The sequence below is a fragment of the Triturus cristatus genome, chromosome 7, assembly GCF_964204655.1.
Source record: "Triturus cristatus chromosome 7, aTriCri1.1, whole genome shotgun sequence".
In the NCBI taxonomy this organism is placed as follows: Eukaryota; Metazoa; Chordata; class Amphibia; order Caudata; family Salamandridae; genus Triturus; species Triturus cristatus.
Genome location: NC_140590.1, coordinates 633,652,804 through 633,665,604, shown reverse-complemented (window position 1 = coordinate 633,665,604; position 12,801 = coordinate 633,652,804).

Here is a 12,801-nt window from a genome sequence, read left to right as displayed (position 1 = left end):
ACATTTTTTACACACAGTAACACCGAGGAAAGATTTCACCCAATCAGTACCCATTTATAGCCAAAATACAGCAATTATCATCAGAAAGATTTCAAGTCAACCTTTGTGAAGGGCCTTCCACTCTGAAGCAATATGTGTTGCCACATTAGAAGCTCACCTGGCCCTGACCGGGAGAAGCAGGGGTCCCTTAAAACCCTGGCGGTTTTGTGCAGAGTTAAACAGTTTACCCATGCAGCTTTCCTCTCACCTCCTCCCTTCCATCCCTCTCTCCTCACCCCGGATCCCTCTCTCACTTTGCAGGCCATTTTCTTTCACCTCTTTTTACAACTTCTGAATTCTCCCAATTCAACCTCTCACTTCACCTTTAATCACCTCTTGCCATTCTGTCTTTTCACTGCCCTCATCGCTAACAGTCTCTCACATTTATCTCATGGCCTCTCTGGCCCTGTCACCTCCTGTGCCCCTCAGCACTTCTCATTCACCTCGTCTCTCCATTCAAATGTTTGTCTATTTGTATCTTACACCTCTCCAGTCCCCCCATTCATCTTTCACATCTCCCCTTTGTTCTAACAGAAGCCCTCACCTTTGGATCACACTCACTTCTTGCGTGTCCACACTTCTCTTCGGCAATTCACATTTCTCCTCATCGATGACCTCTTCAATCAAATTCTCTCACTCCCTTGTTGTCCTCTCTCATCCTCTCATCTCTCCTCACCAAGCATACAGGTCTGACCCGTATGCTCCTCTCGGCATGTGCCACTCTGCTTATTGTTCCCTAATTCAAGAAGGCATGAGTTGTCTGTCTCGCTGTTTTGATGCAGGCCGTGCAGTTATGGAACGTGCACCCTCCTTTGCTTCACTCCACCAAGATTCTATTATCCTTTAGGAAGATATAAAAACCTTTCTCTATGCTCTGTAGGTTACCCCATTTGGCTGGTTCTCCTTCTATGTGTTTCTCATTTGCCTTCAGGCAGTAGATGGTTATTAGCCCCAGGACATCTTTTGGTAACAGTAGTGCATTACAGATATAAATAATAATAGGCAGAAGCAGGGGAGCCACTAGACCAGAACTTCAAGGGTGGGGGCTAACACTCCCAGTCAGGGCTGGTCCTAACACTAGTCGCACCCGGTGCAACAGTCTTTTTTGATGCCCCACCCCTGTTTCCTCCTTCTCCATGAATTCCTTCACTGCCACTCACCAACAATGCACCCCATCTCTCTATAGCACCTTTCTGACAAACATTTCATTTTTTATAGCACTACTCATAGTTTACTCACACTCATTTCTGTGATCTGTATGGTACATATTCTTTGTAGCAGGCACATTAACCCTCTGCACTGTGTGGGTGACAAGAGTGCCCATGTGAGTGCACGGTGAGCGATGCAACAGTGTGAGAGTAGGGCAAGAGGAGTGACTGCAGGGTGAGTGAGGTGGCGTATGAATTTGGGTGCGGATGCAAGTTCAGAATGGGATGAATGTATGATTACTGATGGGCTTGTTTGAGTGAGTTGCATATTGAGTAGTGAGGGGGACAGGTGAGTGAAGTGTCAAATGAGTGCAGGATGTGAAGTGTACTCGTGTGACTGCAGGGGGAGGTATAGAGTGAGCAGCACAAGTGCATTGTGAGTGCAGAGTGATCACTGTGAGTGCAAGGTGAGCGGGTGAATGGTGCGAGTGCATGGTGATCAGTGTGAGTGCATTGTGATCGCTGTGCGTGCAGGGTGAGCGTGAAAGTGAAGGGCGAGAATGAGGAATAAGTTGTCTGAATGTAGGGTGCATTCCCAGACCCATGAAGTAACTCAGCATGTTATTGACGGCGGCGTAGAGTTTAAGATCTAAGTTAAACTATTGCGGCATTAATCGGGGATCGAGGGTGAAGGAAATAAATAATGTGCTGATCCTGCAACAAACTTCCAGCCCTATGGTTAGGGTTGCCAGAAGAATATTTTGATGGCCCAGTCGGTACAAAAAAAAACAGTCACCTAAAGCTGTATTTTCAGTATTTATCTGTGCATACTTCGAACAGCAAATATAAATAGAAAGCACTTTTAATTGTGTTCTAGCGCTGCCTCAATGATCCATGACTGATAATTAAAGATACCAAAGACAGAAAAGTCATATAACAAATGCATACATCCTTTTTTATTTCTAAGTCTATTTAGTGCCAAGAGGAGATCTTTGCAGGCTCTTTAAACAAAACACAGCAGGCATTTTTCTTTTGGCAAACCTACTTGATATTCCTTTCCATGAAATGCATTCTCACACTACAGCAATAAATGTAAAAGACAAATGTAAGGAATAGGCTGAGTGGGGACCCAGGGGGTACTGGAACCAGGGATAAAACCTAAGCCTCTGTAACCAGTTTGCAAAGGCATGTAAAAGTGCAAATGGTCTTTAAAGACCTGTGAAAAACAAGGGAGTGCTGGAGATAAGACTCCAGACACTGCCCAGCTGAGCCCCCAGCAGCTCGAGTTTCACTGCAGCAGCCCGGACTGAGACACAGGACGGGGGAAGACGGAGGGGGGGCTGAAGCCCTTGGGCCTGTGCAGAAGTGTGACTGGGAAGGCGCGACCCCCTTAGCATCACTCCACGGCCCCCCTGGGGGTCGCGCCCCACAGTTTGAAGACCGCTGCTCTAAGTCAATCCTGGCACTGCTCCTGCTGTTATAACAGCGTCAGGATTGGTTTGGGCAGGCGGCCTCACTGCTCATCACTGAGCATGGGGGATGCGCCTTCGAGTCGTACTCAACTCACTAATTCAAATTCAAATTCAGAAACGTTATTCGCATTCAATTAAATGTATAGAAGTACACAAGTAAAACAATTCATATAATGCAGGCTGCGGTCCACATGGTACAATTACAGTGCAAATCAGAATAAAATGTAAATTAAAATTATGCTGCAAATGGATAAAACCTTAAAAGAATCTCTTGTAGTAAGTCGATAAAATTAGATGCAAGAAAGTGACAGTGCAATAAGGGTAAAAATAAAAATTTAAAACGGAATTCATTGCGACCAATAACAGTTAATAAATTCATACGAGCAAGGTATAACTGTACAAATCTAACCAACATTAGGGACTTAACATAACGGCCAATAAACATTTGATTAAATCATAAGTGCTAAATATAACTGTGCAAATCTAGCCAACATTAAAGACTTAATACAATGGACGGTTCAAATCAGAGTCTGCCCAAAGTGTAAATTCATTGGGATAGAAGGGGCAGTCCATTGGAAGCCTTACAGGTTTTCCACGCGGCTAGTAAAAAGGAGGCCATTGTGAAACAAACATACAAGGTTTCTCAATTTTGTAATATAGCGAGAGCCAATGTTGGGGGGGGCGGAACCAATTTTTTTTCAGCAGGGGAATGATATATTGTTTCCTCATAAAAGGTGCAAAATAACAATATGTACAGTCGATTGAATTGAATTGTTATTACATGGGCAAGGTGGGAGTGTCAGGAATGCTCCGTCCCTGCCACAGTCTGCAGCAGGGACGGAGCCACACAGGTTAAAAAAAACCCACCCAGACTGAAGGAGCGATTCACATTCTAGTTCCAAGCGAGCGCTCCTTCACAACCAGATCCCGCCACTGCTTCCGGGTCACTCAGCTCCGGTCCTGTCATCACCCGACTCCTCACGTCGGGATCTTCAGTGGCGCTCCCCGTCTCCTTGTGGTGTTCTCGGCGGGTAATCCAGTCCGCTCTCAGTTCTCCACACAGCATTCTCGGCGGAGAGTGTCGGCCGCTCGCTGGGCTTTTGCTCAGCGTGCTCGGTTGGGGACTCCAGTGTGTATCTAACTATCCAGAAATTCCTGCATTGAACAAAGGCGGTAACACGCATGCACTTCCATGAATTTGCACTAAATAAGGCTACTTTAAAGTTGACCTACAATAATACTTATCTGAGGGATTTTCCTTGGCTGCTAAAGGCGTGTGCATTTTTTGTGTGATGTATTTCTGGCTGTATTGAAGCATATACAGTCAGTGTTATGATCCCTTAATTAAGGGGATAACGATTTCGTTAGCCTGCACCTTTTTTTCCATATTGGGATACTCATTACTCAGGCCTTTCATTAGGTTCAATGATTAGGCCACTATTTTCTTTTGGGGCTATATTTTCTTTTTGTGTTCGTTACAATGGTAAGCATGTGATTTAGTACATCTATATTACATAAAGGAACAGTGCACACTTAGTAATTCTCTCTGTCCTAGTCATCTCTTTTCATACAGAATAGTTGTTGGTTCCTGAAGCATTTCTGTTGGACACAAAGCAGGAAGAGGGGACCGAACCAGGTAGTTAACAGTGAGATATGTATAGTTAAAGTTTATACCATTGTTCCAAGTTATCCTGAGAGTAGTCTATTTACGAATCTTTACTTACAGGATCACAGATGTCCTTGCTGCCCAGATGTGCTGAGGGATCCTTGCTACCTTTCTCCTTCACTTGTTTCCCCTCTTCCCCTGTACACTGGCCTTGCTTTGACCCTGTTGGGCAGGCTATGCGATAGCGGAAAGTTGGGACCTGCTCTTCAGTCTCCTGCCGCTCGCTCCTGTGGAAACTTCAGGTGAGCCTTGATAGGTAGTTGAGAAATTGAAAATACATTAATTGGATGCCCCATCATGATCGGAATGTAATTTAGTTGGAATCTGATCAAAATGTACCAGTGCTGGGTATTCTCTATAAAGGAAAGATATGATTAGGCCCCTTGCTGTGACTCTAGTAATCCATGATAGGAAGAAACAACCATTTCCCCCTACATCTCTCCCACCTATCAGAAGCAGTTTTCATAATAAAAAGTTCCTTTAGCCTAGATTTGGGGAAGCCTTCGCAAAGGATCGGAGTGTCGTAAAGATCTGACAGCCCTATTGAAGCAAAAGTATGTTTTATGTAGAGTAACCATGGAATTTTATGGGCATGGTCTAAGGACCTAGTATCTTTCAAGATCATTTGGTTCGAGTCAGCACTGTTCCTTTTCCATAAGGATAGCTACAGGGATAGCGGGGCCAGTTTAATAACATCAGTGATGTAAGGCAGATCAGCTTCCTTGTGAGCAATACAATTGTTACAAGCTGTTGGGGCTGATAACAGTCGCTTAACCAAATTGTCTTCCACCACTTGCAAAGCTGCAGTATCCTCTATTCCCCAGATCGCTGCCCCATAAGTGGCAATAGATCTCGATTTAGCCAAATAGATTTTAATCATTTCCGGTAGTGGCTTACTGCCCAATTTTTTAGAGAAGCGGAAAATTGCACCTCTGCCCTTGCCCATATGGTCTGCCCTATTCTGTACCATCACCTTCCAGGACATTTTGGAATCGAAGACCTGATCTATTTTTACACCGTTGAGATAAAATCTCGGCGATTTCTTTTTAGCACCCCCCCCCCCCCCCATGGCGAAAATAAAGGTCTTGGTTTTGTTTACGTGGAGGTCCAGGTCGGACATGAAGGCCGTGTAATCAGCAATGAGATTTTGAAGCACTATGGGGGTTCTGGCTAACAAAACCGCATCTTCTGGATATAACAGAATAGGGAGGGGAGTGGTCTGTGCTTGAAATAGGAAGGGGGCCAGAGTACACCCCTGTCTGACCCCCCTTTCAATTTTAAAAGGTTTCGTACATTCTCTATGCTTCCTATATCGAACCCATAGCAGTAGCATCTAAGTAGGACTCTCTAATAAAATTAATTATTGCATCCTCCACCTCCATGGCCTCCATGATATTCCACAGTTTGCTGTGTACCACAAAGTCAAATGCCTAAGTCAATCATGGCGCTGCTCCTGCTGTTACAGCAGCGTCAGGATTGGTTTGGGCAGGCGGCCTCACTGCTCATTACTGAGCCTGGGGGATGCGACTTTGAGTCGTACTCGGCTCACTAATTCATAGATGGAGGCACCTCTAGTGCGCGTGTCGGGTTGGCCGGAGAAAGGCCGCCGTCCAACCCGACATGCACACTTGGGTCCAGGCGTGTGCTGGCTAACATCACCTATACATGGGTGTCATGTCTGTCTATCAACATAAGCCCCACCCTCTCTCTCAGCCTGCTTATGCACGTTGCCGCGGCTGAAGGAGTTTACAGAATGGATTCAATTTTCTGGTTTTTACTGTTAGTGGAATACTAAATACTTGCATGTAAGTGGGGGGACAAAATATGAGTGGGGCAACGGCCCAACCCCCTAAGGGAGTCACCGCCCATGGCCTTTTCTTGTATATGTACCTGAAAACCTTGAGAGAATAGTAAGCTTTTATACGACTTTGAGTTCCGGCTGTTTTCTCTATCTAAAGTTCATATGTGAATTATGTAGGTAGATCTTCATTCAGAGATGTATGCACAAAGGCTAGTGCATTGAGAAACACATAATCCTTTTGTGAATTCTCAAGTCTCTCCAGTGATACTATATTGCAGCTCAGGAGTAAACAACAGCTCACACTTCTGCATAATGTTCAATGTTCTGATATTAAGATGCAGAGTGCTCTCAACTTTCAATACAACTATTAATAGATGTGATGTTAATATATGCAAGCTAAATATGCTTCTCTTCTCTGAGGGACCCCTGTCTACTGGCAGTGGTTGGCTCACACATGAAGAAACTCTCATCACAACACCTGTGGTAGTCACTTGTGAAAACTCTCTTACTACATGACAGCAAGTGTCTCCGTTCTTATGCCATAAGTACCGTATTGCTCCCTTTAATGTTTTACAGTGAGTCGTTATATATTTAAAGAACTTTCCCCTTTTGTTGGAAACGCCCATCTTTTGTACGGTATTCCGCCAGATTATTGGCTTTTTGTTGAACCCGTTTTGTTGGCGATAGGACTGTGCACACTTTACTCCTGCTAACCAGTGGTAAAGTGCTTGTACTCTTTCTTTTAAACCTTTAACATTGACATATCCCTAATTGGCCCTTTTAATTTACTTTTTATTCCTAGTATATGGTACTACCTGTACCCAAGGCCAGTAAACTATAATTCTACCAGTCGGCTGCATCACTCATTGTGCCACCCACTAAAGTAGCACTATAAACCATGATTCAATGCCTGCCCCTGTAGCCTCAGTTTGCAGTTTTAAAACTGCCATTTTAACCTGGCAAAATAAACCTTTTGGCAAGAATAAACCTTTTTTCAATGCTTTTAAGTCACGCTTATGGTAAGTCCTAAATGCCCATAGGACAGGGTACATGCCATTTTAAGAGTAGGGCATGTATATTTCATGTTTGAAATGGCCTGACTGAAAAACATCTAAAGTCATCAATAACAATATATCTTTATTTGGTTATGTTTAAAAGCATACATAAAGATCATAAAAACAGTTCATCCACAAAAGAGTATATAAAAATTTAGCAACATGGTTAATCTTCCTGTACACTCCTGAGGGTAATTACAGCTTTTAAAACACATATAAAATTTGAGAGGATTAACTCCACCGATAACATCTGTAGAAATAGAAGGATAGGGCAAACTTGTGGACAGACTCTACCTTTGAATAATGGAACAATAAATGTTCTCCTGGGCACGTTATAAAATTTACAGACATAATAAAATGCATCGTATCCTGCAGAGACCTATTGTCGCAGCCGCAGGGACCCAGGGATTTAAGGTCATGGCAACCTGTAGGGTGGGCTATAGATAGATACAGTAGATTAAATCTGAATATTTTGAGCAAAAATCCTTCCCTGTTGTTTGTCACCAGTGCTAAGTAGGGTTCCAAATATAGTGGCAGTTAGCATTACGTGCTTTCGAAACGAAGGTTTTAGCAGGTCGGACTCCCTTCTTAACAATATGTTCCATTCAAGAAAGTTCTCCTTCACCCATTTATAGTCTGTTTTGAGTAAGCCCTCTGGGCTATGGAATAATTCCACCCTTCCCATCCTCTGGAATTAATCCCTAATATACTTGAGCCAGTGGATTTTTAGAGCTTAGTCAAGTAACAAACTCTCTGAATATTAAACGGGTTAGACTGAACTCCTCCTTGGTCCATACCTTAATGCAGCCCAACAGAAGGCGGAGGGCCAGCTGATCACTAAGATACTTGACTCCAAGCTACTCATCAGGCTCGGTGCGTCCATTGGGGCGTGGGGGCGTAGCCCCCCCGCCCGCGCCCGCAGCTCCCTCGTCCCTCCTCTGTGAATGTCAGTCAGCATGACGTCGGACCGTGGGCGGTCCGGCGTCATGTTGACTGACATCATTGTCAGACGCATTTGGGAAAGGCAGCACAAGTGCGCATGAGTGGGCATGGAGCTTAATTTTTACTCCGTGCCCAGTCATGCGTACTTGTGTTTTTGCTTCCATGCGCATGCCCTTTAGGAGCCCTTCGGTCTCCTAATGGGCAGGCAGCGGGCGAGGAGTAGGCTGTGCCGTCAGCCAATCCTGGCGCTGCTGCAGCGCGAGGATTGGCTGTGGGCCGGGTTGCCAGTCACTTGCGTCACGTGGACGTGGTGTTCCGGACCGTTTGAAGGGGCAGAGAGGCGCCAACGCGGACCAGGAGAAGAGGCGGTCAGGTAAGTGTTTTTTAATTTTAGGGTGGTTTGGCTGGGTTGGGGTTGGTCAGGTTTGGCTGGATTTAGTTTGGATTTGTTTGGTTTGGTGTTGGGAAGGTTTTCCAGTGGTTTAGCAAAATTCGATCGAGATTTGGCTGATTTTGGGGTGTTTTTGCGTGTTTGCGGGGGGCGCGTGTTTGATCGCAAAGTCGTACCCCTTCCACTGGATGGATTTGTGTAATACTTTGTGAGATTCTTCGTAATCGCTGGAACTACTGTTCCAGTGAGTTACAAGAGGATCGAAGTAGGGGAAGTGCGAAAAAAACGCTATTTTTTTTAAGGTTCGAAATCAATGTTATCCAATGGGCGTTTTTAAGGTGGTGGAGAAGTGGTTTTGAGGGTGTTCCAGTTGCCCGAGAGGAACGGGGCTGCTGTGAGTGGTAGGGAGGGGGAATTTATGGGTGTGCAGGAAGTTTGGGATGAATCCATCAATGGGAAGGGTGTTTTTTGTCAAAGTCGAGGAAGGAAGGAGCTGCCATAGGAGCCCATGTTAAATGTGAGTGTTTACATGTTTTTGGGGTTGGATTGTAGGGTGTTCCAGGTGGTTCCAAGTGAATGTACTTAGCTGGTATCAGAGTTGGGAATGTCTAATTTTGTTTGCAAGTGTTTTGATGTTACGTGAATCACGTGGTAGCAGCAGAAATGGAACCAAATATCTCATACATAGAATGTGATGGTCATTGCGACAAATGAAATAGGTTAAATAGGTGTTTTGGTCCTAGTTTGAGAGTGCGTTTTGACGCGACTTTGTTACGGGGCACTTTTACGCCCCGCCATTTTCAAATGTCACCAGCCGCCACTGCTACTCATGCACACAACATGCCGATGTACTTTGGGGGAAACACAACAGGCATCTAAGAAATTTATTTTCTATGATCTGGAGTTCATTTATGGCTTTTTAACCCCAGATATCAGTCCCATTGGCTACCTTTGAGATGCACTTGGCCTGGTAGATCTTAATTAGTGCCTTGAGCGGTCTACTCCCCAGTCTTGTAGCAAAGCTAAGTATGGCTGCAGTGCACCTAATGAGTTCCTTTTTCTTTGCTGTGAATAAAGGTTTCCAGCTCTGGCTAGAATCAAATAACACATCCAGATAGGGAAACGCCCTAACCTTTGCCAGCAAGTGTTTACTCATGCTCAATGTTTTAAATCTTTGTAGAGTGAGGACCTACCACCATAATAAAGGATTTAGTCAAATTAATGGACAGATCCAACTTACTCATAAAAATATAAAGAGGCTTTGCAGACCCTTGATTGCCCTGGGCATCAATACAGCATCATAGCATATAAAAGTACCAGAAGGGATCGAGGGGCAATATGAGGGTAATCTACCTTAGGTGCTACGAGTTACTTTTTAAGCCCATTTATATAAAGGGTAAATAAAAAAGGGGCAAGGATGATCCCTTGGCGTACCCCTCGCCTCGTTTTAAAACTGTTAATACGCGCTGAATCATTTAAGTATCTAATGGATGCCGTCGTATTGGCATGGAGATCCCATAAAAATAAACTATGTTTGGGTCCACCCCATACCCAAAAGAATACTCCACAGTTTATCTTGAGTAACACGGTCAAAGGCGGATGTAAGGTCCATAAAGGCGAGGTGGACAAACTGAGCTGGCAGTAGTGTATTTATTGATAACCATAAAGAGGTTCAAACATTGATCAATAGTAGATATGCCCTACCTAAAGCCATATTGTGAATCTAGGATAACGTTGTTGTCCTCCTCCCGGAAGAAAGTCTATGCAATAACACCCACCCCAGGACCTTTTCAACAGAATCGATAAGCGATATAGGCCAGTAACACTGGGGATCATCTTTATCTCCCTTTTTAAAAACGGGCACTGTTACTGCTGTAGAACTAGAGGAGGGGGGACCATGCCTGACTGCCGTGTTCAGAAGCGTAGTCAATGTGGGACACCAAAATTCCACATCGCTTGCAAACAGATCTCGGGGATTCAGTTAGGGCCCTGGCCCTTATGTCTAGTGAGACCCATGATACCATGGGAAGTCTCCACTAAAGAAAATTCGATGTTCGACCTCTCGTAGGTTGAAGTCTCTATCTCAGGGGTAAAAGAGGGAAATGAACAATTGTATGTAACCTCAAAATGAGTAACCCATTGGTTGTCTGTGACAGTATGACATAAGATGGGGTGTTCTCTTGTGTGAAACGTGGTGGTTAATGATCCGCCACAATGCAGAGGGGAAACAGCCACTACAACGCGGCCGTTTCCATGCATACACTTAACCGCGCATGCTTTACAACGGATGCGTGGTTACCACGAATAGCCTTTACCACGCATTCCTTTACTACGAGATACGTAGTAAAGGCATGTGTATTACAGGTAAAATTATAAAAGGGGGCTTGGGGGGTCTCCCCCCCACCAAAAAAAGCGTGGGTTAAAAAAAGGGGGCTTTAGGGGGTCCCCCTCAAAAAACGCACCTGTTTCCGTCATTTTCGGATTCTAAATAAAAAAGATGTGGAGGCAATCGGCGTCGTTAGAAGAAACGGAAAGACCCTTCCGCTTCCTCTTTACGACATGCAACGCAAATCGGAAGTGCTTGGAGTGGAGAGAGCGTGTAGAGGTAAGGAGGATCTTAGTGAAAATAAATAAATAAATAAAGGAATGAGGGGGTGGTGTCGCGCAGGGGTAAATATTTAGGGTTCAGGGGAGGGGTATTTGATAGAAGGGTTTGTGGGTGGGGGAATCGCGCGGGCAAGATTTTTAGTGTTACGGGCAGGGGTAATTCATAGAAGGAATGGGGCGGAGGGTTGCACAGGGGTACAGGGAAGGGGTATTATAAAAAAGGAGGGCACAAGGGAACATGTAAGGAATTGGGGCAGGGATCGGAGAAAACCTTTACCATAAAAATGCCATTATTATGCATAGTTTTACAACGAAAATCGTTGTAAAGATATGCGTGGTAAAGGCATTTTCGTAGTAAAGTATATGCGTGGTAATGGCATTCGCGTTGTAAAGCATGCGTGGAAAAGGCATGCGCTGCAACGGAATGCGTTGTAACGTCATACAACCAATGCAGAGCTGTTTTTCCAGGTACTCGCTTGCATAAGATCATCCCAAGCGGTTTCCCCCAAAGTATTTTTTCTTCTATTGAGGTCTTCCTTAAAGCTATCTTTTTGGAGATGCTCCCAAAGGCATTTACATTTGCATGATCTGAGGCATGAGACAGGGTGTGTTTAAAATGCTTAGATTCTACCATGGCCCATCTTAGGCGTCTGCCCTGACAGGTTGACACAAGCTCTCCAGTGGTACTCACCATTTTGCTAACAAATGAGCATGACACACCCAGGGAGAGAGAGGCCAGGTTATGGTCACTTAACACGCTCTGAGATATATTACAATTAGGGATCATAAGGTACAAGGGTTCTATAACAAAAATAAAGATAATAATTGAGGCACAACTCCTTCTGGTAAAGCTGGGGATGAATTTAGTCTTATTAGAATTAATCAGCTTATCCAAGGAGAAAACAAGATTAAAATTATTTAACAAAGTGTTGTAACATGCACATGGGGAGAATTGTTCATATCATCGATGGGGCTTTCACATAAATGTATACAAATCCTCTGCACACGTAAATACATAAAGTTTCATAAAATATCACAATGATGCTTGTCTTTGTATTTTCAGATATCTTTAATTCAAGATATTAAGCCTTCTTAGCCAACAGGTGTTTTGTCACTGTTACAGGGGATTACCCCGCAACTTCTTCAGGGCTAAGGAATATATAAACAAGTACTTGTTCGTGTATGCAATGGTAGTAAGGAAAGTTTATCTTTCAAATTATTGACAAAGTGACTTCGGTGACTTGTGTGAATGATAAAATAGTGAGTATTACTGTGTGGCAATCCATGTGAACCTGGTGTTGTATGTGCCTTTCGTACAACTCCTTTGTGTATCAATTTATCAATGGGGGAAAAGAAAGAACGAAAAAAGCCCCCCTTTCGTTTATGTTATCGTTATAAGACATACAAGTACAGTTGGTATCCGAGACTCCATTATATGAGTAATCCTGTGGTTGGCAAGGTGCGGGCATTCAATCAACCCATTTGGTTTTATAATCCTGAGTTTATTCATTGATTCTATTTCATTATATTCGTGGCGAAGTAGCGCTCCCTCATGCTGTCTCTCGATAGTAAATACATGCTGACTATATTGTGTAGTTAAACATGTGTATGGGAACATATTTTGTTGAAATACGATACCTGAGGTCAGTTTCAAGTAGTCTCTAAATAATAGAGAAAAGG